General features: G+C 43.0%; 1 protein-coding gene across 3 annotated transcripts in view; it reads left to right on the top strand.

The window, feature by feature from the left end:
• tafa5a (TAFA chemokine like family member 5a) overlaps positions 1-27,145 on the top strand; it is a 76,129-nt gene that overhangs the window by 17,378 nt on the left and 31,606 nt on the right. Inside the window, exon 1 of one of the 3 annotated variants that reach the window (XR_005004635.1) lies at positions 15,820-15,910. The exons of the other annotated variants lie outside the window; for them this stretch is intronic. The gene's annotated coding sequence lies outside the window, so the exon portion shown is untranslated. Of the gene's footprint in view, positions 1-15,819; positions 15,911-27,145 lie in introns of those variants that run through there. 3 annotated transcript variants of the gene reach the window in all.

Here is a 27,145-nt window from a genome sequence, read left to right as displayed (position 1 = left end):
ATAGCATCCCTCCTGTGCTCACAGAGTGTGAGACTCCCTCCTAGCTAAGAACAGTACCTTTATGCCACCACTAGATGGCGAAAGGAAACACAGTAGCCACTGCTGCTGGAGAGGTACACGCGCTTGCTCTTTGAGTCAACAAATTATTTAATATCTGTGGTACTGTAATATCTCAGAAGATGTTGTTTGCAATTTCTGTAACCTAGCCTTGAGCCCTGCGATACATTAGATTTGCAATTTCCGTGAAATTATTGGGAGGGTATTGGGGAAAATGTTCTCACAAATGAGTAACGTTTTTCTGTAAATAAAACCCTTGCTCATATAGAAGCTTTATGCATGTTCATGAATTGCATAATCCTTAGTTTTTTCAACATGTTTACGTGCTGCACAAGGAAATCGCCCGTGGATGTGATTCAGCGATAAACACATTCTCTCTTCACAAGATAAGCAACAAAATTCCGTATTTCACAAAGATATATAAAGCAATGCACTTGTCTTTAATGTTGAGAGGACTTTAGCCTTGTGAAGTGATTGATTATCCTGTCATGGCTGCCGATGATCATGACATGACTGACACAATTCAGTGCCTGGAGTTGTGTCAAGCTTTGATAAAACAGCAGTAATACACTTCTCTGAGCCTTGGAATCATTTCTGTTTCAGCAAATTGTGTCATGCACACTGCATCATGGGTATTTGGGGTGTTTTCCCAATACAAACTTTACTGACTGCATCTTACCCTGCAGCGAAACAATGCAAAAGGTGACCCAGATTTGCCACAGTGTTCTTCAAATCACAGCCCCTATTTCAAACTTCCTCTGTTTAACAGTGCTGCTGATAACCAACTTCAAGTCCTTGCTAATGTATGGCATTGTGGTAACCTTACAGGAGCATTATGATAATGTAATATTACAGACACATTTAGAAAGACCTGCTCTCCTTCCCAGAATCTAAACTGCAGCATGACGCATTGATTTGAATAGGCTTTTGAAAGGTTACTCTCAGGAGCTGGTGAAAACAATTGTTTTATGAATCTTGGCATATTCCATCAAACAGTACTGGCAGCTGCAAGTCACAAGTCAGAAATCGCAATTTGTTTTGATATCAAAGGGATGCCATGACACATATCCGAATGCCAAGAAAACTACAACAACAAAAACAGCAAGAAGGAAAACAAGAATCACTATCTGTTCGAAAACAGAAATGGAATTCATCTTGCGAGTCAAACCAAGCTGCTAGTCTACCTGTGGGGGTGTTTCTTCTGAAACACAAACAGTTCTCTGAAAGTGTCATCACAGGGCCACGAGAAAGGCATTTCTCAAGAGTTTCTGCACAGCAACAAGACTCCATCTGACCAATGACCTTGACACTTCTAAAGACTGGACAGGGTCACTAACTGTAGGCAGCCGGTTCAGTCCGACAACCATAGTGCTACAACCTTGACTAACAGATTTTTTTTTTTATTCCCAATCATGACTTCAGCGGTCACTGACATTAATGAAAAAGCTGCATAGAATAGGAAAAAAAACACTTAGAGTTAAAAAGAGAAGAAAATTGCAATTAGACTGAATGCTTCCCATTCTATCTAATCACAACCCCAAGTATTGGTGACAAATAAATATATAAACATACATTGAAAAGTCAGTATTTCACACAGCAGACAGAAAGTCAAACATATTCTTCATGATGCTGAGATTTAAATTAATGAATACTGTGAACAACATCAATGTCTATCAGTCAGTCTGGCTGTGAAGGTTTATGGACAAACCATTCCCAGCTTTGCAAAGGCACAATGGCCTTCCTGGCAGTGGCAGGTAATAAGGAGAGAAAGGCACAGAGCCGGCTGGAGATTTGATCATTAGTCACTTTGACAAGATTGCGCATTTGGAGCCTGGTGTGATGGCCTCACACTGCTTTGATGTGGCAGGTTGGTCTGTCCCCCCCCTCCAACGTGGGGGGTGGGGGGGTTTGGGGGGGGTGTCCCATCCGCTCCCGGTGAGGCCCTCTGATCCTGCGGCCCAAGCGTGCACCTGGCCTTGTGCTGATAAAGGACAGCTGCAGTCTCCCAGGATGCACCTGGCCCAGTGTTGATAAAGAGCGGGCTGGATGTCCCAGCAGGCCGAGCGGGCTGGGCCAGCATGCGGGTGATGGCACTGAGTGAGTGTGAGGACTGGCTTCTGGCTGCACTGCCCGCCTCCCCACCACTCCTCCAACCCGCTGTGAAAACACAACCCCTACAACCAGTCCTGTTCCAACCAGTTCCAGTACGGATAGAAATTCATTTGACCTTCCAGTTCTCATTAGAAAAGTAATTATACCATCTTATTTACTTCAGAGGAGCCATCCACAGCAGGGGGAGGTGTACGATAGTGGGCGAACTGCGTTTGCCTGCTATTGCACATCAACTCCCTACACTATCAGTGACAGACGAGGGAACAGATTACGTAGGTGGCACACGGATCTCTCAAACGTTACTGTGGCGTTGTCGCAACCTTACCGCAACGCTGCAGGCATGTGACAATGCCTGTGCACCAGGCTAGGATCCACAGCCCCATGTCTGAGGTGTTGGAATGTATGAAGGACACACCGAATTTAACACGGAAGGCAAGTCCTTGAAATAAATATATGCAAATATTCACGCAGACGGCGAATTCGTCTTGAGTGCCTTGCGTAAAACTGGATTTGCTTAAATTACGGGACTTTGTACATTTTTGTGATTATATTAGTTATCAATCAGAGGGGCTTAGCGTGGCTCTCGAACGCCCCAGGCTGCAACGCTACTCAGTAGATTAGAACGAGCGTTTCCTTTCTTTCTCTGCCGGTCCTTCAGGCGCTTCTCAATTAATTTGCACAAGTCTCGGGTTCCTCTCGTCTAATGGCGCGTAATTGGCGTGCGGTTTTTTCGCCGGGAGGCGCCGCCACCGCCGACGGAGCGCACCTGTCGGAGCGCAGCATCTGGTGCCGCGGTGGAGCGGAGGAGGCTCCCCCGCGCTCGGCCCAGGAACGTGGCGCGGCGCAGCCGGGGCCTTTTAGCACCGCCGCGGACCCCACAGAGCAGTCCCCGAAAAACGCCGCAAAAAAGCGCGTCGTGTGTCTTAGACAAACGGGAAATACTTCATGACATTACGGCAAAACAAAAGAAGGAGGGAAATGTTATCAGAGGAGGAATTTCAGGTAAAAGGAGGGAAATGTTATCAGAGGAGGAATTTCAGGTAAAAGAAGGAGGGAAATGTTATCAGAGGAGGAATTTCAGGTAAAAGAAGGAGGGAAATGTTATCAGAGGAGGAATTTCAGGTAAAAGGAGGAGGGAAATGTTATCAGAGGAGGAATTTCAGGTAAAAGGAGGAGGGAAATGTTATCAGAGGAGGAATTAAAAGATTGTTAAGGAAATGTTATCACTTCACTATCTTGATTACAGTGTTAAGCATTGTATCTTCAAATTATCCAAAAAAAAAAAACAAAAAAAAAAAATTCAGGGGTGGGAGGAAACACATAATCGCCTATGTAAAGTAACATCAGCTACTGGTATACACCGGCATGCGAGATGCAGAATCTTAAGACAGAATGGCGCACCCGGCCCTTGCTGCGCGGCTGGTATGCATCCCTGGCTGAAACGCGATCTCACCGGATGGAGGCTGGGGGGGGGATCGGGGGGGGGTGTTTGACAGGTCTGACGCGACTGCCAGGCTGCGCCGCTCCCAGCACAGATGGTGCTGCCGTCTCAGTCTTGCCTGCGGAGAGCGCGCGTGCCAGCGCACCGACGGGGGAGGGGGGCCGAGGAAGGGGGGGGGCGGGGGGGGGCGGGGGGGGGCGTGGGACGACCGCATACAAATATGCTCCTAGGAAGGCAATTTACACATTGCCAAGGTTTGTTTACAGTTTGCATATTATGGCTCATAAATAAGTAAATCAACGTATGCATATAAAATAAAAAAATATATATACAAAACGTCGAGCTGCATATCCGGGGCTGAAAGTCCCTGCGCTGGGTATGTAAATCGCTGCAGTTTGGTGCAGCGTAATTGTAATCCCGAGTCAGAGCACTTTCATTCTGCTTCACATGCAAACGCATGAGTTACCACAGCTCTGACAGCCCAATAATGGAGATCTGAGCAAATAGCTGCCACTGTATATTCCCGGGCTCCGGATGGCTTTTTGCGAAATGCGTTTTATGGCACCGGGCTGGCTACATCGGAGGACATGTGACGCCCGCTCTCTGACTGTCGGGCACACCCATGTGCGCTCCCGGACGGCCCAGGATGTGATTACCGTGGGGGAAGCAATGAGGCTCGTAAAGGAGTCGTGATGAGTTTGCTTCACGTGTGACAAAGGGGGCCGCACCAATAGCGAGCTGGTGACCTTGGGAACAGATACCGTCACATTTGTGGAGGGGCGCAAAGCATTGAGCTGTAAATCCTCAGGGACAGCAATCTATCCTGTGACCCCCACTGGGGACACTGTACTTTCTCTGTAGCCCAACCTGATGAGCACCTGCCATTTATAGGGCCAAATGACAGCAGTGCATAAGATAGCTACTAGCCAGTCAGGACCCAAGATGAGCGTTGTTTTTAAGTACACTATCCGGGAAGAGATTTGCTGCTAAGTACTTGTCAATCATTGCACAGTTTAGTGACCTGTGTTCACTGAGATTAAAGTGTCGATTTTTTTCAAAAATAATACAGGCAACTTGACTTGTGAGAGCAAAACTAGGTTGTCTACTCTAGCTAGCTACATTCATCAGTGAATAAATAAAATATGCTTTATGAATGTGGCAGCATCTGGAGCTCTGAGTATTAGTCACAGGAGAAAGGACAAGCACAGCAGTATTCTGCTGTTCGCCCGGGCCGGGGTGGAACCCACTCCACGGACCTCGGGTGCAGTAATTATCAGAGGGAAAGGGAGGTCTGCATGACAAAGTGAGGCTGTACGCTCAGGGATAAATGGCGTCATTTGTGTGGAGCCTGCACCCAGCTGTACCACATCCGTATTATTTATATATTTCCGGAGCAGTCAACCATACGCAGGGTGACTCACAACACTTAACGAGTTTCACATTTTGCACTTCCTGTAACCCAGTTTCGCTGCTCACAGGGGGAAGGTTCAGGCATGCTGCTGAGATGGACCCTGGCCTCAAAACAACAACCGTCTGGTTCTGGATCCGCAGGGGACTGCAGATCTGGCACGCACCGTGGTCTTTACGGATTGGGCAGCTACACAGATTCAGGGTGGATACTCCATACCTGTACTGGAAGCAGAAGCCCCCGAGGTGATCTCTGGAACATTTGTTGATGGGTCCGAGGCAGGTTCTAGACTCGAAAAATGACCTCGGCAGGTTCATTCGGATGCAGACAGGGTGGAGAGCGGAATGGATTCGGGTAGAACAAGGTCAGCGAACCCCACGGGGGCCTGGGGACGGGTTTTGCGACTGGTTCTGGGCCCACCCGTTACCACTCCGCCTCGTGTGGCAGGTGGAGATAACCTTTCCACAAGATGATTTCACATGTGTTTTCCCCCACTCCAGCCTTGAAGGCCCTCTGTGCCCCCGACAGACGCATGCATCTCGGCGGCTTATCGCTCGCAGTGAAAGCCTGACAGGTTAAACTGAAGGCTACACGTTTGTGGAAAAAATTGAAACTGAGCAATGGCGCGTAGGAATGCAATACGAGCTGTCAATCACGTCTCCTCAGTTACGGGGTTGCCGGCAGCGTCGGGGCCCTGTCTCATACACCTGTAAAATTTCAAAGCGAAAGCACTTTATTGAAATCTGCACCCGCGCCGACCTTCCTCCCTCCGTGTGGATCATATTTCCAGTGTCAGACTCTGATGTTTTCCAGTCTGGGCTTGAAAGGAATAAAATAAACACTCAGTGTAACTGGTAAACAACCTGGACTCTGCCTAAACGCTCGGCATGCTGGGAAATGCTGGAGATGCAGCACGGTAACAGACACATTTAAAGAACACTTTAACTCCAGTACCTTTGGAAAACATCATTCACTCACTGTACTTTAACCTCGAGACTAATTACACGAGAGGTTTTTATCTAGTTTTGGGCTAGAACATTATCTAGTGAATACAAAATAAAAAAATGCATGAGTGAAAACAGTTAATACTCATCAGAGCTCTCAATGCCAAAAAAATTAATAAAAGCACTGGAATGGGGAGCCCTTGTTAAATGTAGTAAGAGGCAGCAATATGCTGTGCTGATCTCTTCTTCAACTATCTTTTCTTCCAATTAACACAATGCTGGAGATGCGTGAGTGCTTTTAAGAATTGTGTTTCTCTGTGCATAAGGACCCGATGAGTTACCCTTTACAAGCCAAACTTATACAAGCTTATTTGTGGGTATTAAATGGACTTCTTATCTGCCCCAGATACAGGAAAACTTTAACAGATGAATTTGTTCTGATGATGCTTTGGTTCAGACTTGCTATTTATAGTACCATCTCTTTGCTAATTAGGACCAGTGCTAATAATTTTGATCGACCGCCTAGGAAGATCCATAGGATAAATAATTTAGGAAAATGGTTGTACTTTTCCATCGGCTGAATTACAAAAAATTCATGCAATATGATGCTGCAGTTCATACTGAACAAACCACTGGGACACAGTCAAGTGCCAGTCAAGGAAAAAAATATATAATGCTCCAATCAATTTTTTAGTCTATGAACATCTTCTGTGTTGCCATGGATTATTGATGGGATTGAGATGGTAATAAAGTGCTCTTTTGTTTCAGCACGCTGCTAAGAGTTAGCCGTTTCAGCATGTTCGGTCACAAGACACTGACACGTCTGTCAAAACAGGAAGCAGGCAACAGAAAGTCCTCTTAAGATGCCCCCGTTGGTCTCCTCTCTCCCAGTGGCCCTCTCTTCCCCCTGCTGATCTGCATACTGGCGTTTTTGTTTCCATCTCAATTGAAGGGCCGTTGCACCTCCCTTTCATCTCGCCCCCCCCCCCCCCCCCCCCCGCCACTATTTACTCTGTGGAGGCAGCAGTGGAGGCGGCAGAGGCGGCTTTTGAGAGATTATAATAGACATCCTCCAATTCCAATCTTTTCTAAATCTGCCTCAGATGTGGTTTGATCTTGAAGGCAATCTTTAACATTGTAATTTTTTTCTTCCTTTTTTGTTAGGTTACTTTGGACAGCTATTGGAAAATCCTTTTCATTACTTTTTAAAGCTGCAAAGAGGCTAGATTCAAACTTTGAAGAAAAACATGTCTCATGCCCTGATTTGCGGAGAGCTGTATCAGACATCCACAAGAGACTGGTGCCGACATATAGACCAAATCCTTCCTAGAAGGGGCTGTTTCTAGTCACGCTAACACTGCAGTCACAGGTCAGCATCACCCACGCTCAGCCATTGCCATCAGTGATTTTTGTACCTGCTCAGCCAGGGCATTCTGGTGTGGCCCAGTGGTGACTGTGGTGTGGTCTCTGCCATGGCTCTGGGTGTGGGATTAGCCTTGTTGGGTATGGCTGTGGGCGTTGCTCAGGTGGGACCCAGCAGGGTGGGCCTAAGATGGTTCCTTGCACCATGTTTTTCCTTAGGCAGTGACTGGTCTGCTGCCCTAAGAACCACATGGACAAAGAAGAAACAGCACCTCATTCATTGTCAACAGACAAGCAATCAGCTCACCATGAAACATCCACTGCCCTAAAACAAGATCTGCTGTCTCAAAGCAAATCTGGTAATTAAACTGGACAGTTATTTTAATTTTTTTTTTAATTAACCTCTGAACTTGACCAGGACACTGGCGTTAATGCTATGATTATTCAGCCTGGCCAGAGTATTTACTTGAAATAACAGGCCTGTTTAAATTAGCAATGGTTTTGATGGTGATAATGTAAAATTTGATATTACTTCTCATATTGGTAACTCACCCTTGATCTTATCTATATAAGGTCATTGGGATTTGAGAACTCTTTGTCATCATCGTAAAATAGGCCAGACTGTTGGTACATTAGATAGCTTGTCTTTTTCTGGTTCTGCGATTTTCTTCCAAACAAGACTCCACAATTAGCTTTTTGATTATCCCAAAGGAATATAAAAAATGAAACCTATGGCCTTTACCAGAAGTGAATTTAGATAACCCATTCATTTAGAAAAATTCAAACTGGAGTGCAGCTGAAGCTGTGTGTTTTCCAAATCTGAGCATGTCCAGAAGGAAGTATATTCATTTAATTAGGTGAGGATCAGCCCTGGAGAGTGTCGGTTCCGAATGAAAGCAAAGAACAGATACACTAACCAAAGACAGGCCTCTTTTTTGGAATCGCATCAGCATTTAATTAAAAGTATTCCCATTCTAATTTAAGGCTGATATATCCAGTCTGTTTGGCAAATAAATAAATGTAATGAACCAGCTGGTCGTCAGAAAGCTGGGAAAAATATCAGCTTTCGTGGCAGAAACTTCTTGGTATAATTTCTTAAAAATAAATACGAAAACCAAGAAGATAATTAAACAGAATGAAGCAGGCTCGATATAAAAAGCAGCCACATTCGGAGATCAAATAATCATATCTAGACGCTGAGCGTTCAGGGACTTGACTAATGTAATTACCTACGGATTTACCTGAAACGAGGAATAAAGACAACAGCTTGATCCCCATCCCTAACCAATGTTTCCTTGGCTCCTGTTTTCCAGTGTTCAACTTTATTTCAGAGCTTCCCTAAATATTTTCCTCCTTGCAAGTTTAAAAGAAAGGGAATTCGCAAATAAGCCGGTAAGAAGATTATAGCATTCAGCAAGGGCTCTCTCACTCTTTGGATTCTCCGTGGCAGGGGCGCAAGGTTTATTCTTCAAAGCTGGATTTTAAGTGATAATGGATTCAGCTCTGTAGCCACACATAATGGTTTGAAATGATATGCTGCCACGGTTATGCTTTCCAGTGCGGTCACCCGGGTATTATTGACTTTTCACAAAGAGAAAGAAGACTCGGCTGCCTACATGCCCAAAAAACAAACTTTCTCGGAGATAAACAATAACCATCTTGAAAATGCATATAATCGATCAGAAGTTTTTCCCCCCAGTAGTATTGTTTACAGAAGAGTATTCACAATTAAATCTTCCAAATGCAAACAGTTAAATTTTAATCTGGCTGCACTGACGTTAGACTTTCAGATAATTTCTACAGACAATGTCAGATACTGTATACATACATGCATTTTAGTCTACACATTATAAAAATGAATAATAACAAATATTTGTAACTGTTAAAAAAGTAACAAGAATATCATGAGGGTCAATCTGGTTGTAATTCCAGGGGATAATTTCAAAAACACCTTTTCAACGGTAATTGAAGAGTACCAAAAACAGAGCAGGGACTTTATCTGGTTACAAATGGGATGACAGTTCTAGGCCTTTTGTACTCTGATCCTTTTCATAACGTCTATAATTATATAATAATTAAAATGTGTTAAAATGCTATCTACTACATACTAAAAAGTGAATTAAGTGTAAAATTATGTTGCTGTTACTCAACTGTTAAGCCTCAACCCAAACTCAACCCAAGTTAGTTCCTTTCTAACAACATAAGAATTATGTGTCCAGTCTTGCACAGACTGCATGAATAACAGAAGGCTCTAGTGCAACCCCTACTGAAAATATAAGTCAATATAGTGAGGTTTGTCCAATATAAAGTCATTTTTTGTTATTGGGTAGAAATACTGTGCTGCTATGTAAGGTTTCCATAGAAACAACGTATCATAGATATAAGGAAGGGATCTTTAATTTCATGAGACCGAATCAGATCATACTCCTCGGAATTTACTTGGTATGTTTATAATTACTTTAGAGAAATCTCAGTCGTTCTAGGTTTTTTTTTTTTTTTTTTAAAAACCTGTGAAAACAGATGAAATTCTGTAGAGGAATAACACCTTAACCCCAAAGTACATTACATAGCAAATGCACTGGTCTCCTTGAAGTTCTTTAACAGATTAATATTTCAGAGCAGACAAAAACTGCATATACATTTTAGCACTACCTTTATTTTTATTCTAAAGTATTACTTATTTTCTTTACTTTTTTGTAAATGTCAATAAAAACTTTTTTAAAACACAAATATGTGAAACTTGGCAGGTTAACAGGACTACAGAAAATCTCCTCGTGAAGACAGAATATGTTCTACAAGGTTGGAGCTGCATGACATCTGTACAAATCCACCAATCACAAAACTATGTGGATTAAATAATACTTAAATACGGAGCTATCAGACTATTGGGTGAGCCATCCAGAAGGCTGAAAGATCAGAAGAGCAGCGGAGGTGCAGATCAGAATCAGTAGAACATAATGTCTTTGGCTGGCATTTTTGATTAATTTAACTTAAAGTTCACCTACTCCAAAGCGACAACCAAAAACCTGTTAAGCTTGTCATTTACAAAATATGACATGATCATGTTGTGGCAATCATAAACCTTCTTATATTAACCACCATAAAACTAGATAGGTGTCTGTAACAGAGCTGGCTGATGCTCTGCACATAAATTAGCAGAAGGAGTAAAACTTTACAAAAAACACAATAATTTATTTAAAAAAAACTCAAACACAGGAGAACCAGTCTAAAACCTCCAGCACAGCAAAATGGCTTGCAGCAATCTCCCCTCCCTCTGGCCACACACCTGAGACCAATTAACTGGGTCTCAAAGACAAAGACATAACAATTAACACCACAATTATACAATCATTAAAGACAAACTTGTAACCTGTTTCAGTTGTAATTGATTGATTTGAAGCACTTATTTTACAAGATGGAATATATACAATGAGGATCCTCAATTTAACCAATTAAACAATTAACAAACATTTAACCTGTTGGGGGTGAGGTGAAGGGCTACTCCTTCAGTGTCATCTTTTTATACATGTTATCTTTATGCATTGTCATGCATATGCATTGCATTATTTTGACTGAGGGCTGTGATGTCACACTGTATCCAATGGGTTTGTAAACACTTACTCTCACTGCTGTCTTTTTTGTAGACTCTTTATGTACGAATTCCTTTAGTGGATAACGGAGAATATCAGGAAGGTGTCATCTTTCTGGGTGAAGGACAGGTAACATGATCACAAGGCGCATAAAACTTCTTTCAGCGCAGGGGATAAAGATGGTGGATTACAGCCTGACAGCAGTAGGGGACTGAGAAGGCCAAAGACGAGTCAAAATAAGTGGTGAAAACTCACATCCCGTATGAGGCGAAAGAACACGGAGTAATATCTGAGGGAGGGGACATTACGGGAGGCGAGAGGGAGAAGAGACTGGGGACAATTTTGGTGGAGTAAAAAATAAAGACATGTTCTGGAATCTTCTCACATCCAAGTAAATTCAGTCATTTCAGTTTCTAAAACTCCAGTGAGCATTAAAGCTGGGGCTTTTACAGGAGTGGGAGAAGATCCCCTTTGCAGTCTCACTTAGGGCACAATGTAACATTGTAGAACAGTGTGACAGTGCTTCATACTACAGCTCTTATCTATGGATATTAACACATATTTATTCATCTGGTAGACTCTTATCCAGAGAGTCTTAAAAGAAGTGCTTTTAGAGGGGTTACGCAATTAGCCACGCAGAAACTGAATCATTAGTGCCATACTTGAAGAGTAGTGCCATTGTGGGAAACACTGCCACAAGGGGAAAGAGGGCTTTCAGAGGGGACTCAGACTTAAACAATCAGCGCCAATGCCCAGTCACCGGGTCTGCAGCACACCAATGCATTTACCATGGAGTTCGCGGCACTGCCAAAGCTTGAAGTGCCATCACGTTTTTTTTTTCTCTCCTTAGATCGTAATCTGTTTTACAACTGCTACTGTGCTGCATTTATCCCAGGGAGGGGTCAGAGTTCAGACACAAACAAACTCCCAGGTAATTAATATACAAAATTACCTCAGCCAGCAGAAGGGGTACATGACCTCAATTGTTTGCATCTAATTTGCGCTGACAGCCTTTCCCTAAAGTATTAATTACATCTAAACACCTTTACATTTACCAAACTGACCAATGTTTTCTGGATTTCTACAGAATAAAGAGTCCTCAGTGCAGGTATCAAACATTTTTTCATAATCTTCTTACCTTCTTTGGTGGGCAGCTTCAGTTCTGGGAGGCTGTTTCTGCACCTGACTGGCATCAAGGTTAACAGGTGAATCGAATTCTAACTGATGACTGCATCCAACCTAAAATACAGAGGCTTAAGCCTGGATTCAATCAGGATCAGTCCATAACTGATTCATAATTAAATGCAGGTTCTACATTTGTTCTTCCTGAACACAGTTTGCATAGTTTTAATGGCAAACATTATGTTTGCATTGAAAAAGTACCGATTGTATTTGCTAGTCAAAGGACAAATGCTGTCTGAATCAAGTTGGCTACTGTCCAAAATCAATCACTCCAATATACTGTCACCAGATAAATTTACAGAATTCGTATCATTTTGATACACAGCATTTCGTGTTTAGCTGTACTAGAACATTAACCCAACCTTTCCTCAAATACTGCAGAACTCCTCCATCAGAAAACATCTGTGACCTTGTTAGCACAATGTAAAGTAGAAACATTGTAAAAGAGAACGTCAGATGAATTAAGGATCGGAGATGTTAATACTGTCGCTCCCGTTCAGTTAATCATCGACACAAGGCGTTCCTCTGGTTACAGGCCTTTATTTTCCACCTCCATATTATCAACACGCCGTGGAAAATGTCGTAAGAACTGAATAAATAAAATAAACAAACATAAACATAAAATTAGCTTGGCGTTACACAGCACTTTCACCGAATATATTATAAATAAATGTACATACCTCATTGGCCGCATTAACTACAGGGAGGTAAAAGGAAACTTGACTCCAGTCTTCATTTACATTAACAATAAAGTAACGTGACTTCAACGTCCTCTCTTGCACCGGACTATCCACACGGAACGATACTCTGCCTCTCAAGCATGGTCAGGTGAAAATGTGTGTGAAAAACAAAACAACCCGACGCTACTGCGACAATAGAACATTAGTTCCGCTATGTAAACACTATGCAGATTCCCGTTTAAACATTTATTTCTGTGTGTGTCTGTGTACCTTTTAATTACATCTATATGAATTAACAAAAATATATTCCTTTATTAACGTAAATAATTCTTATTTTTTAACTCAAAATTATGAAATGAACTTAAACAGTATAACTGACTCTGATGGCAGCTACAAATACATTAGAATCCAATTTTCAACTCATTTTTCACAAATTACACAGGCATCTGTTTAAAGTAAAATAATTGAACATCAAGGAGATCTAATTCTGTTGATGTCAGGCTCTAGAGCACATTTCAGATGTTCTAAATGTAAGAACGCACGTGGTGACATTAAATAAGATATTCAAGCGATCTAATGAACCCCCACTATGCACATATCCGTTGTTTCAAATGAATAATTCACAAACGCATTATGTTACTTAAAAGAAATGAAAACCCATTTTGAAGTGGCTTTGAAATGCAAGATTATGATAAATGTAGGCTAGACGAGGTCATACCAGGTTTCCAAACTTCTGTCTCTATGCACGTTGCGCACGAATTGAACACAAGGGTAATGTTGGATACACGCACCCAATAAAGGCAAACCGCTAATTCTTGTACTGTGGGAAACATTTTGAAAGTACCTTTCCCTCAATCGAGCACAAGGTTTCTAACGTTAGCTGGTTGATTTTTGAAATGCAAACGGCCCAGGTTTTGACGCTTGGCCCACATTCTAAGAACAGTCCCGTAAAGCCTAAAATTCGCAGTAATGACAATACAATAAACTGATACAAAGTAACCGAACAAAGTAGCCTACATACATCATTATTCAGTACGTCAGTAACTTAATTTGTGTTTCTCTGAAATGAGCAGCCACAACCCTTTGGACCTTTCCCAAACTTTTCCAGTACGCACTTAAGTTTATGCTTACTTCTATTTGATTTCAGCACGTTAAAACAGCTTTTACTGCGAAACTGTAGCTGGCTTCAGGTGTCTTCATCCTCAAATACAAACGGACAACGACAAGAAACACGTTAACACTTCCCAAGTGCTTACTTACGGAGCTCATGCGTAAACTAGCCACAGATTGTATGCGCAACAGTCGTTAGCCCCTTAATCACTTGGTTAAAATGATGATAGGGCGTAACACTCATGCAGCCACGAGGCCAGTGTGGAAAACACAAGGGATTGTCTTGCATTTCTTGCATTAGTAGGTTGCATGAACTGTCAAGTATTTCGAGCGTAGTAGACATTTTAAATTAGTCTAACCAACTAACAAGTTACCTTTGACCATGAGACCAGTTCTTGGCAGATCATTTTAGTGAAAGTGTATGCCTTTAAGACAGATATAAAGCGGTTGGAATTGGTCATGACTCACACATTCTGTTTGTTATTACTTTTTATTGTGCTGTCTGCCTAAAAAGTTGGTATTATTTTCTTAATTTGTATGAGTAAATGTCCATGCGAGGCGCTAGAGAGTTAGTTATGTGTTGGAAGGCAGGCATGCCCCCGAGAGCTTCATTCCCCTGAGTTAAATGCTTTGAGAAAAAAAACTGGCTGATACAGATCGGCACTATAGCCAATGAACGTTGTGTTTGGTCACAAGAATCAAGGCTTGTGACAGGTTGTGTGTTCATCGCCTTGAGAGTAAATTATGCACGATTACTTTAATTGAAGTACACGTTACAACATATTGAAATTTTAAAAGGAACATCGATGCCGGAGAAAACGCAGTGTAGGCTATAGCTATAAAAATATTGTTGCGTGAAGTCGAACATGGCAGTGTTCTTTTTGGAAAAAATATATAAACATAATCTCTGTAACAGAATCTCGAGAAAGCATGAGGTTGCCTTCCTGTACCTGGTGTCCATTTCAGGTAATTGCAGAAAACAATTAATATCCCCCCGCCCCCTCCCAAAACGTCTCGACCGGTCGGAGAGACACGTTTTAAGAGATGTGACGTCACCGAGAGAACAGAGTGAAAGTCGCGCCTCTATCTGCGGTTTTTTAACAGGGGCAAGCCTTGAGGAGCTGGATCAGGGGTGGCGGCGCTGATACAGACTGGCCATTAACGGCAACTTATCTCAGTTTTTAAAAGCGATTGCCTACAGGGACTGGACCCGGGATCTAGCAACGAAAAGGGCAAACCTTTTTTTACGTCCTTTCATTTTGACTTATCAGATATCTACAGGGACGGGTTTTTGAGGATTTCCTTAAGTACAAGGGGAGTGGATTGCAATTATCTTTCCAAGACGTTGCGCGGTGAATTGTATTGAAGATGGATCCCGCAAAAAAGGCAATGCGTATTTGACGAGATCCCCTTACGTGGAAAACGGGAAAACTAAATTAATTACATTTTTTCCGCAAAGGGACGCGAGGTAGTGGTGCAGTCGTCCACTGCTATACATAATACAGCATGGATCGGAGAAAGTCTTGATCGGCGCGCCGAGTCACTGCGTGTGCAGCGCAAGGAATTAAGAGCGAGCTAGGTGCTGCGGTGCCTGCGCGGCCAAGCGCTGAAGTGGCCGCGAGAGATTCAGTCACAGTGAATGATGTGAGAGATGTCTGTGACCTCAGAGGTACAATCGCAAGAATTTGTTTTCTCTTTATGTTTTTAGTCCCTAAGTTATGAAAAGCCTTTCAGTCGACTGAAATGGACAGGACAGTTGCCATTCGCGGATTGAGTCGATTTTAATTGCATTTTTTTTAATGAGGCACTCGCGAAGGAAGTGGATTTTGTGTTTCGCATTAAGTTTTTATTAAGACGTTGGTGTACAGGAACATAATGGATTTCTCGTTGTTCCGCTGGCTTCGTTCCACGCGCGTTTGAGTTTCTTGCCACGATGCAGGTCCTCCGAGTCGCGTGGGCTTTAGCAGGAGCTGCAATCTGCTGTTTGGTCGTTGTGTGGGTCCACTCACGCTTTCGGGAAGAAGGTAATTATTCCCTTAATTAATTTATGCCTATGCAAAGCCGCGATCGAGTTTTGTGAGCGTTCTGTACAGTATTTTCCCTGGCAGTTACATTTTTATTATAAACTCCCCTGTAGCTTATATTTTATTGCATGAACTAATAGCTTTTTTGCGCAAGAGCGCATAACCTTTACAGACGCGTGGCCGATATACTTGGAGATTCCTATATCGATTCTGTTCCCGAAAAATAATGATATTGAATACCCACCCCAAGAAGCAGCCTGTTGTCTGATAATAGGTGTATCAATCTCAACAGGTAACACGCTTTATTCCCCATGAAAATATAATGTGCTTTGACACAGTAATGTCACCCATTTTCAGTTCACAAATAATAACTGTTAAAATAATCCATATTCATTTCATAAACTAAGCATTTTCAGACACAACCGTGTCAGCTGAAAAGATTGATCATGGTACTGTTCAATAGATGGCAGTAGAGTCTTGTTGAGGGGCAAAGCCGGGGTCACACTGTTCTTTTTTATCTGCCAAATTTTCAGTTGACAGACCTGTCACTGGCTACAGTCCAACGCGGCTAAATACATTTCCAGTTTGTACCAGAGCGCAACGCAAGCACTCTATCACACGTGCATGTTCTGTTTATTTCACGGGCCATTCCATTGTCAAATATTTATTGCAATATTGAACGCGCATTTCTATATGTTAGTAAACTTAAAAGTAGTTTTAAATTACGTCCATATCTTTCATTCATTTGTTTCAGCATAACACGTCAAATACATTTAAATTATCCTTCGTGCACTGAGGCCAGAGGAGTATGCATCGATAATTAAAAGGAACAAACACATTTTTATTTACTAATTTACAGCTGACAAAACAATGCATCACTGACGTGAAACGATAAACTTATTACAACAATTAACTTAAACTCATGAAGGGGGAGGTGGCTAAATGCAAGCTCATATGAGTGACCACAAAACCGCTAGTGCTTCAAAGTGCTGTTTTCGTCATGCACCTAGTTTTGGCAGTCTTTGCAGTGGTTAGGAGTGGGAAATAGACGTCGTGGATAAGTGGGAGATGACATTTTAAAGGTCGCTGTTGTGTCAGCGGTGTGGTGGGTGCAGAGACCAAAGGAAGGTCTGTGGCGGCGTTACATATTCGCACACTCAATGCTCCGCGTAAAAATGCGGGTCAACCGGTGGTAACCCCACCTGCCACCCCGCCCTCCACCCTCGCAAAGTGACCAGTCTGCTTTGCCATGTCTGTCTGAATGTATTTGACAGAGATTTTAGCCGTATATCACATCTTTGTTTTGAGAACCAAATCAAGCGGATATACACAATGCTGATCATTTGTGTGTACATTTAATGTTAGTTTCTCTCATGGAGCTGAATCACTTCATGTCGCCGGCGGGAAATACATTTGATGAAAAGGTGAAAGGCATGTATTCAGATGTGTTTTCTGAGCTATTTGTGTGGGACTATGCCCTTGAAAACATTTCTAGTCACGCTGTATATACATTGTACATTGTACATTGTACATGTGCATAAAGTACATACATAAAGTACATTGTACATACAATAAATACATCAGAGGTAAGAGACAGACTATACAAAAATCTGAATGCAGGGCTGATGAAGATTATGAACGTTCGCTAGGTATGGCACAGAATGTAAAATGACTCCATACATGATTTAATACATACCTCTGACTAAGCTTCTAGCTTCACAATTGCCAAAACATGTAGCTGTGGAAATACAATGCAATGGTGTGTGATGTCATTCAATAGTTTGTATTACTTTGCAGCTTTAGGTAGCACTTTCTTACATTTTTACATATTATCCATACATGCGGCTGGATATTGACTGAGGCAACTTGGGTCAGGCATCTTGTCCGGGGGAAGCGCTGCTTTCTACCCACAATGCACCCTGCTGCCCTGGGAGGTGCTTATCTGTACAGCTGGGCTGAGGGCATGTGGTGGACACAGATGCTGTCCTCTCTGCACTGAACTCATTGAAATCTCTTTGTCTGCTTATTGTGGGCAGGTCGAGACATGTAGCATGAGATTCCCCTCACATTGGATGCACCACAATCCTTGCAGTTTGTGAGGTGTATATTTGATGTAATGCAGACAAATAGTTTTCTGACTGCCCACAGCTCACTTCCAGGAAGGCCAACCACAGTAACATTGCAGACCGAGGTCACTCAGGGCGGGGAGATGAAGGTAAAACAAGAAAGTGGGAAAAATCCCAAGAACATGAACCAAACAAGCCAGGGTGGTTCCAGCTCCACAGTGGAAAAGGGGTGGATGTCCCCTACCCCCGTGTACTGTCTGCATGGTGGTTGAATCCGCCAGTTCATTCCACAGGTCTGTTCTCGTAAGGAGAGCCACTGGGAAGGATGTGTGTGGGCGCATTTGTGTGTGAGAGATGACATCAAGGTGTGTATCAGTCTGCCTCCTTTAACCAATAATGGTTAAAGACCTGGACTCAGCCTCCCATGGTCATGGGTCAAGTACAGGCACATATGCATACACCGAAATACAATGCATGCAAATTTCATGCGTATGCATACTGTAAGTCACTGTGGATTGTGGTATCCGTTCAGAAGATAAAATTGTAATTAAATAATGATTTGACCCTAGAAATCACATGTACAGTCGACAAGGGAGTACGGAATTGCTTCTGTCTCTGAGCAAGCCGGTGACTCAACGCTTTGCATTGATTCAAAACCGCCGTCTGAAAAGAAGTTCGAAATCACCGCAAAAAGTGCCATCCCACGGAGTGTTTGTTTGCCGGCGCGGCGCGCTGATAGCATAATTGCAGCCAGCGTGCTGGTGAACTGCGGTTGCACGGGTGATTACTTAGCAGTGACTTGTGTGACTTTACTGTGCTGATGGAGGGCTTATTCATTACCGCGGTGCTTTTCAGAGCCGCTCGGTCGCGTAATACACGGCTTTGGAAAATGTCGCGCCTGAGAGGTGCTCCTGGCTGAAGTGATAGTAAAATAATAGCCGCGCGCTGCTAATGCTCTTCACCGCACCGACGCAGATCAGTTAATCGTCACTGTACTCGAACGTCCCCTTTTTGTCGCTCTCCCTAAGCTCTAGTTACCGATGTGCTTTTGTGAGGGACTGTTTCAGTAGCATAGAAAAGGGTCCTGAAATGGTGTTTATTCTCGGGAATGTGGGCACAGCAGGATGGCGAAGGCGCTGTAACTGGTGGAGCCAGATGCCGCGTAAAGAACGAAAACGAATGAGTGACATATCTAGCGCGTCACCTGATTTCCGAGGTGCGGCATCTGAAGCATAATCAACAAGTACGGAGAAAGTTTGCCTGCAGTAGACACAGCCAAAAGACTACAAGACCCATGATGAGCTATACTTGAAGAAAATATCCTAAAGGAATAGACAGAATAAAGCATTGAACTGACAGCAGAACTAAGGCTAAGGTGTAGCTGTCCATCCAACAACAGTAGAAATGTCTCTGGAAATCAGAACTTCAGAGGATGTGCTGCAGTAGGAAAACCTATGTTAAAAGAGGGAGAGGAACGGGGCTACACGGCTAGGGTGAGAGAAAACAAAGTTTTAGGTATGCATCAGAGTGTTAATGGAAAAGAATAGGATGTCACTGCATGGGTTTGGTTAACGGTTAGTGCTTTTTCACATGTTGTCCACTCATGCAGCTGCATATTTATTCAGGCAACTTGGGTTAGGCTTCGTATCTAGGGGAATAAGTTCACCTTTGGGTCAGCCCTTCTCATTTACCCACAATGCCACACTCCTGCCCTGGGGGGGGGGGGGGGGGGGGGGGTGCTTATCTGTTCAGCTTGGCTGAGGGCATGTGGTGGACACAGGTGCTGTCCTCTCTGCACCGAACTGACTGAAATCTCTTTGTTTGCATAAGGTGTTTGGTAACTTACAGCACATTGCAGTGCGTCCTTTGTATGGGAGAGAGGCATGATAAATGATTGCCATTGGGAGGTCAAGATACAGTATCTGACATGAGAAACTGCTTGTAACCAGTCGACTGCAAATTTGAATCCCTGGTGGGATGCTGCAGCTGTACCCTTGAATAAGGCACTCAAACTCTCTCTGCAAATATCTGGACGTATGAATAGATATGCAAACAAATTTAAGAAGATACTGTCTGGCATTCACTGTGGATACCTTCATCTGCCCATTGCAAAGAAACAATCTAATAAAATATAGCGTCACACCGGCTTGGAATCTCCGAGTGTAAACTGAGGAACTCGTATAAACATCTTATCAGGGCCGCAGTTGATTGTGTTGAGTAATCTACTCTTTGTATAACAGAGATATTAATGTCTGTAATCAGGAAAGCGCTGGCCTTTGTCTTAGCCATCAGCGTGGATGTGAAAGCAATTTCAATCTGATCATTATGTGTCTGTGACATCCTGCAGGAAAACAAGGCTCTATCCATTCAATGGCGTCTCCACGCCACGCGCTCTGTGATTGCTATTCCTCTTTTCAATTTGGTGAGGAATTAAAAGAAATGGCCTTTAATGAACATCTCATATCAGTGAATGTCATATCCTCTTACTCCCTCATCCTTGAATAAATTGCGTTGCTAGTTACAATTTCGTCGGGACTGGACGCAATCAGGCGGCAGGCATTCGGCGCCACAGAGTCAATGTGAAACATCGCTCTCCGGTCGTAGTTCCACATTTACTTTTCGTAATTTCATTATTTGCGGTAATGAGTCGATTTTATTGGAGCCGGAGATTCTTTTTCGCCCAATACAGCGGCACATCTCTCTTTGGTGATGGAATGTTCAAAACAATTCTTGGCTTCCTCAACGAATTTAAAGTGGAGCAAGAGTTGATTCCACAGTCATATTACTGCGGGGACTGAAAAGCATGTGCCATCTAATTATATCAAGTATTCTGTTTTCTATGTTTCCGAGAGTGTAACTGGAATTTTAAAATCAAATACTGCTGTAGCCAGAATGGTGTGAGAATGGCAGTCAGGTGACCAGAGCTGGCAATCTAATGGAGTGGTAAGCGAATTGGACTCTTCACCAGTATGTTGCTGGTTTGAATCTTGATTCTTCACTAGTAGGTTCCTGGTTTGAATCTTGATGCCTCACAAGTAGGTTGCTGGTTTGACTCTGGGGTCAGGACACAGCTCTAGTGAACATAAGGTAATATGTTAAATGTGAGTTTTGTAAGTGCTGATTTGACGAGGTCACCCATCAAGTAAATGAATGATGTGATGTGTTGAGGGTGGAGGAGGTACCTCAGAAAGGGGTCAGGTTTGTGCAGGTGATGTTGTCCAAGTGTAAGGATTGTTTCTGTTTCACTTCTAAAGGGTTAAAATCAAATCTGTCCTTCAGAGCTCTGCCCGCCACAATTTCATTAGTCATTGTTGCTGGAGACGGGGCACATTAGACACCTAAGGAAAAAAAAAAATTCTTAGATACAAAATGCAGCGACTGACAAGCAATCAAACACAAATTTGTTTGTGGGGTTTCTGATGTGGAGCCTCAAAGGAATGACATTAGCCCCACAAACATGTCTAAATGCAGAATAAATACTAAGTACCAATTATTCTGAACAGGTTGGGGACATTTAGGGGGCAGACCCTTCTGCACTCACCTGATGGCCAGCACAATACAGCATCTGCTCTTTTATTCTGTGGTTGCATGTGATTTTGTAAGTACTTATTACTGCCCACAATTACTGGCAATTTCACTTCACTGTGCAGAGATGGTGAGAACAAAAAAAAGAATGTCTGACATTAATGGTAACGGTCAATGTGATTCTTTTAATGTCTGCATTTTTTACAGCACAATTATTGCAAAGACTTCAAAATTTCACGGTATTGAGATGAAACTGTAAATTACCCACAGTTCCCTTTGTCAATCACCTGGACGCTTTTCTGCTTGGCCACTTCCTGTCACACAGGAAGCTCTCGCAGTGCACCCACCGTGCCCTCAATAGATTGCATACACATAAGTTCAGGTTAAGTGAAGCCAAACACACATATTAGCCACTACATTATCATTAAGTCAGCTCCTGACATGACATTGACTTTAATTCCCCCTTGGTCTCTGTATCCACACACTGGCAATCCCCAGACATTTGTCATTTAAAAGAATTATGAATTATGCTTGCAAAATCACAGACGGGATGAGAATCAGAATATAAAATATTTCTGTCACAGAATTTTCCAGACACACACACACACACACACACACACACACACACAAAGCCCTTCATATTTTTATAATAACGTTTATACAGCAAATGAAATATGCCGGGCTTGCAAATTTGCTCCGCTGAGCAGACAATAAATTATTCCTTGCGCACTACACAAGACCTGGGATTATAGCACACCCAATGAAATGAAGGAAATAGACTTCTGCGATGCAGGAATGGAAGCGTTTTCTGCTTCAAAGCCACAAAGTGGGGTTCAATGAGGAAACAGAACCCCAGGGAAAGCGATTGATTGGACGTTTCAAAGGGCCACTGACTACAGTGTGTTTCCATTACTTTGCTCATGAAGGCGCACAACTTCGGGGAGCAGAATTTAGGAATTCAGTGGTCCCAGAGTTAAATTTTAAATGCAGACTACTCCAGCTTCATCTGAGCTCGTCACACAATCCCCCCTCCCCCCTTCGAGTTGGCTTTAACGTCTCAAGCGGAAACACCAGTATTGACTTGTGTAAGCCTGGTGCGTCACGCAACGGCAGAGCATTACCTATGGGTCACGTTCCAATTCACATTTACTGACTCTGTCCTACCCGAAAATCTCTTTCAAGATTGTAATGCGATGCAGGGCACACCTTAACCGAGAACCATAAGCTAAAGTACCGATTTTCACTAGTGGGGGACCTGTAAGACAAAGAGGAGACGAAACCACCCACAGGTGGGTTCAGTTAGAGCAATTTAGCTCAAGGCTACATGACCGCACGCCAGCGTGTGAGGTCTCGACTCAGCAGGGTCATCCTGTAAACGCACACTCTCCACCTCCGCTGTGTATTCATATCCAACTTAATTTAGACTCATCTGCCTTTAAACCCCCAACGCACACACGCAAGGTGAAGGAGAACCTCTAAAGTGTGTCATTCACAATGTCCCAGATAACAAGACAGTTTATTTAATTAACGCTCATTATTGTAAGCACCTCGTTAAAGAGTGTTAGAACCATGAAGGTGTGCTGTGCACTTGGGGGAAACCGCATAATGAGTTTGTGTTAAAGCCGGACATTCAAAGGAACGTCCTCCATACACTGTACCACTAATGCAGGGCACTTTGATAACTCTTGTGACCACAGTGGCTTCAGTAAAATGTGAACCATATTGTTACACAGAGATTAAATGATGCAGACGCTCTCCAATGAAAGCAATGAGGTGGACAGAGAGAGATACCGATGCATACTACAGTGGCTGGTCAGAAGCAGTGAAAGGGTTTCAGCCTTCAAGCTGGACCACCGCTACTTCAGATGGAGAAAAAAAATAATATTGGTGAGTTGCCATGGTGATACCGCTTTTACGGGAAAAAAAAATGGAAGAGAGCCGAAAGGTCGTGTAAATCCATGTCTCTCTGTGTCACGTAATAAACTAAGGAGGCTTCAGCAGAGACCCTCGTGTCAGAGCGTCAGGGGAGGATTTCAGTGGCTCTTTGGCCACAGTGCTTTTGTCTCTGTAGCGCCGAGCGACGAGGCACTTCAGCCCATAGCAACACGGGCCGAAAGCGACTCACGCTGAGGGTGTCAAACTCATTCCCCTGGGGATCCTTTTCTTAAACACTTACTGACGTTTTTTTTTTTTTTCCATCAAACATACCATCATAATTCTAGTAGTAAGACATAAGTTGACTTGCGGTTGTATTGTGTCGTGTGGAAAATCTTTCAAAGATCCGCCTGTTAACGATGGTGAGCAGACCGTGAGCTTGGAGCAGGCCTGGTTCTGAAGGGGGTGCCTATATGGGCCGGGCTCATTTGAACTTTCAGCTGGTCCCACCAAGCCCTTCACCCCATGACAGCAATTTGTGACTGACCATGCAAAATGGCAGATAGCCCCCTCTCACCAAGGGAATAGCAATGGCAATGTTGACCAATGGGATCGAAATGTAAAAAAGTCCACATTTTGGAAATGCAGGGAGAGCGCTGCCATTACCACCATCATGTGAGGGGGGGAACATTATGGGATGGCGGGGGAGGGCAAGTGCTTTAAGTTGCGATGACAGGGGATGTGTCACTGTGGGGAGTGAGACAGAGTGCAGAGAGAGCGGGCAGAGCTGGTGGGGGGTGGGATTGGGGGAGTCTGTCCCTAATTGTCATGAATAACAGAGAGCACAGGAAATGAGTGGAATGTTGCTGGGATTCCTTCTGGTTACCGTGGGCTACAGGGACTCGAGGGCTTCCTGCTCATTCTTAATACAGGGCTTACATCAGCCTTGTGTGCACTGATTATCAATGACACAAACTGGGCCCACTGTCTCTGCCTGAGGTGGGCACTCTGACTCAGTCAAACCTCTCTGGTTTCTCACTGTCCCGTTTGTGAACGTTTTATTTTTCATCATTTTTATGTGACAGGACAACAAAACAGAAAGAAGCACACATAATAAAACTATCTGTGGCAGAGGAGATTTAAATGCATATTTAATGCACATTGATCCATAAACCAAAATTGATCACCCGGCGAATGCTGTGTCTCAAGAGAGAAGGAACATGATGTTATGAAAACACATTTATTTATTTGGACTGTATTTTGTGGCAGTAATGAACTGGGGATCGATACCTGTACGATTATGGATGCAAGCCCACGGGAGGGCCTTCAATCTAACTGCTGGAGCGCTTTGGTCAAAACATAGGGCTGTCACATGACTATCTGTCCTGCTATCTGTATGACTGTCTCAAACATGTTTACTATCTGTATGATTGACGTAAACATGTTTCATAGTGTTGCGATAAAGAAGCTTGCTGTCTGTAGAACTGATATAAACACGTTTGCTATCTTTAGCCCTGACATGGGCACATTTGCTATCTGCTCCAGTCTTTTGTGCGGGGCAGTTTGTTAGATGTGTGACAATGTTGAAATGTGTGGTGAGTAAAATCATGGTGAGCCCACCTGACCTGTGAAATTGCCCCATACATAAATGAAACATACTGTATATTGACAAATATGTTGTTAAACCCAAGAATATATTGCAAATACATTTTTGTTAATGCAAATGAAAAATGTATTACACCAAAATGGCGGTAATTGAAATATTTTGAGTTATAATGAAATGAAATATATTGCTCAAGCTAAAAATATATTTTGTAAAATATATTCTCCAGTGCCTATTGCACATAATCAATGGTCTCCAGTGAGAAGATTACAGGTCCACTGGAGAGACATATTTAGGATCAGATTAACTTTCTTCCCCTATGAATATGAAATATATTGCAAGATACTGAGAAATGTGTTGTTCAGCCCAATAATATTTACATTACAGCCCAGTTTATACACTTAAAATACATTAATGCAAAGCAGCAATATATTGTAATATAACAATTACAACAAGCATTCATTTACATCGAGCTAAAAAAATATATTTTCTATAATACATTCTCAATGTTATTATTTTTGTAAGGGTTATCCTAAAAGCTTTACAATCAGCAAATACAAACATCCAGTGTTTAACTCATTGTTTAATGGTGCAGTCAGATGTCCAAGTAGGGTGGCTGGAGGGTTGTAAGGAGACCTGTAATGAATGGGTTTATTTCTAAGAATTAATGAATTGTGGAGGCTGTTTTGCACCCCCAACCCCCCGGCCCTAATTATGTGTTATGGCATATACTCAGCTATTATGCATGAGCATTTTCTTCTAAAGGACACCCGTGGCTGTTCTGTAAATAACCATTAGCAGCGTAACATGAAATTACTGTGTACATTTAATTTTACCTTTAAATTGACTTGAATTAAAATGGAAAAAGCCAGCGAGTATTTGAAATCCATCCCTATGTAAAAATATTTAGCTGGCCACATGGAGAGCAACGGAGACAGCGGCCCTCGCGAGACAGATTTACAAATGTAAATACGTATGTAAATGCATTTGTAAATGCCCGGCCAAATACTTTCACAGGGGGTTTATTTTCTTGTAAAAACACCTTAGGTGCTCTCAGCCTCCGCAACACACCAGCCAAACACATTTCCCAGAATGCACTGTCTGATGGTCCACCCTCGGTGCCCTTCTAAATGTTGGATTAATTAATTGCACCAGGAAACCATCGCTGGCACATGAAAGTGCTTTGGGAAAAATGGCTTATAGAATTTTAAGATTAATTGAATTCAGCCAGGCCCTGAATGCTTGGAGTGCTTGAGTTTGTTAAGCCCCGGGGGTATAGATTAGCTACCTTCCAGACAGCTTTGTAATCGTGTCCCACACACACACACTCCTTAATCTGTTCCAGAACACCCCCAAGCAGCTCCGTGATAGAAAATACACCGCAAAGCCTTTATTTGAGGAAGTGCATTAAGACCTCAGGTGATTGTGAAGTGAATGTTTGCATTCTGTTTGTATTTATTACTATACATTTGTGATGTTTCACGCTGTATAGAAGAACCCTGTAACCTTCCACTTGCGCTACTTATTCCTGTTTATTGTCATGTCAATTTTAATACAGAAAGTTATGTGTTGGGATTAGTGCTCTGTAGAGTGTCTTGTGTTCTGGTCTGTGCTCTGTAGTGCAGTAGGTGTTCTGGTCTGTGCTCTGTAGTGCAGTATGTGTTTGGGTGTGTGCTGCGTAGAGCAATACGTGTTGGGGCTAGTGCTTGGCTGAGGGTGTGGATCGATCCTGACAGACCATCTCTGTGGCGCACCATGATCTCCAAGGAGCAGCTGAAAGTCCTCAGCAGGGCTCATTTCTCAAATTATATTGTTACCAGTGTTCCCTCTGATTGCTGTAGTCAGCGCAGCGTATATTTGGGATAATTATTCATCCGAGAAAAGACCAGTTTAAAGGATTATTCTTGTCTTTTGACAGCACAGTGACAGTGGATTGCAGTGGATTTTCTGGGGGGAGGTAGGAGGGCCGGGGTGTCACTGACCTGCAGCATTAACAGGGACCCGCTGTGGAGCTGTGCTGCTACTCAGACATTCCCCATAAGTGAGCAGTCAGCCAACTGGAGCCCAGTCTAGTCTCATGCTCATCATGCAGCCCTCAGACAGGAACAGGAGACCCTTATTAATCTGGTCAAAGTCACCGCTATCGTTCATCACGACCGCCGGTGC

The sequence above is a fragment of the Megalops cyprinoides genome, chromosome 25 (genome assembly GCF_013368585.1).
Source record: "Megalops cyprinoides isolate fMegCyp1 chromosome 25, fMegCyp1.pri, whole genome shotgun sequence".
Classification (NCBI taxonomy): Eukaryota; Metazoa; Chordata; class Actinopteri; order Elopiformes; family Megalopidae; genus Megalops; species Megalops cyprinoides.
The sequence above is the reverse complement of the archived record's forward strand: the minus strand, read 5'-3'. Positions and strand labels throughout refer to the sequence as shown.